The sequence below is a fragment of the Theobroma umbraticum genome, unplaced genomic scaffold, assembly GCF_002168275.2.
Source record: "Theobroma umbraticum cultivar Fairchild unplaced genomic scaffold, ASM216827v3 scaffold_106.0, whole genome shotgun sequence".
In the NCBI taxonomy this organism is placed as follows: Eukaryota; Viridiplantae; Streptophyta; class Magnoliopsida; order Malvales; family Malvaceae; genus Theobroma; species Theobroma umbraticum.
The window spans coordinates 1019789-1020015 of NW_018397276.1; the positions used below are offsets into that span (position 1 = coordinate 1019789).

The window sequence follows — 227 nt, forward strand, 5'->3', positions numbered from 1 at the left end:
CTATAAATATAGCTTGCATGCAGGGTTTGATGGATGTTGGCATTGCTTTCCTCCTCAAAGCAAAACATAACTTGTTCATTCAATGGAAACAAGCAGAAGACGATTCATTTTGCGTCCAAAGGTAGGTAACTAACTTGGTTCTTATCTTTCACGTATGCTCTGCCTCGCTTATAAGTATATCTATCCATTGTGTAATAAATGGAGGACATGCATATACTTTCTATGTT

At 37.0% G+C, this 227-nt stretch overlaps 1 protein-coding gene across 1 annotated transcript in view; it reads right to left on the reverse strand.

Annotated features, from left to right (window-relative positions):
- The window catches only part of LOC110427593 (uncharacterized), an 11396-nt gene that overhangs the window by 3515 nt on the left and 7654 nt on the right, over positions 1 to 227 (reverse strand). The gene's annotated exons all lie outside the window — the stretch shown is intronic.